Genomic DNA, 790 nt, shown 5'->3' with positions numbered 1-790 from the left:
TTTGTGTGAGATTATTTCTAAACCTGTTACCCGATGAATAGGAAAGTGGTCTTTTGGGATTCGTGAGAGGATTGGGTTTATGCATTTTTGTCTTATTTTGTGGAAATGTAGTAACTTTTTATAGGTATTGTCTATATTTTTGGAAACATTCCCCGCAGTATTATGACTGATTTAGAGCTTGTACTTTGATATTTTGTATTTATTTATTGGATATTATTGGTGTTTCTATGAATGAAGAAGAGATACATGGTCTGCATTATATTGAGAGATGAGTAAAGTGTTTCTAAAGACATGTACTCTTATTTATTTATAATTAGAGGATAGTTTAGATATTTAAAAAAAAGTGACACATTAAAGGGTGGTATATATTGATTATTAAATTGTATTGTGAGGGTCAGGATGCACTGTGGAAGTTTGGGGATAGAGGGAAGATAGAGAAACTAAAGTAATTTGTATTTTTCTGATTTGACTGTTTATTGGGAAATTGAATAACTTTGAATTTTGATGTAAAGGGGAGATTATTGTTTGACTTAAAGTGTGTAGTAGATTTAGGGGGACATTTCCAGTGTGATTTTGAATTTTTTAGATTTTCACGGGTGTTAGTATTAATTTGTAATTATTTAGATAGAACTATTGAGATTTGTTTATTTCCTAGATGATGTATTACTTATTTGTCTGTCTGATACTGCGGGGAAAGAGATTAGATGATTTGGAAAGTATTTTAAAAAAAAAGGGACATTCTTAGGGAAGATGAGATTTGGGAGGGGGAACTGAGGATTTTAGAAAAAAA

This window comes from Euwallacea similis, chromosome 4 (genome assembly GCF_039881205.1).
Source record: "Euwallacea similis isolate ESF13 chromosome 4, ESF131.1, whole genome shotgun sequence".
Taxonomy (NCBI): domain Eukaryota; kingdom Metazoa; phylum Arthropoda; class Insecta; order Coleoptera; family Curculionidae; genus Euwallacea; species Euwallacea similis.
Note: the sequence above shows the minus strand (reverse complement) of the source record.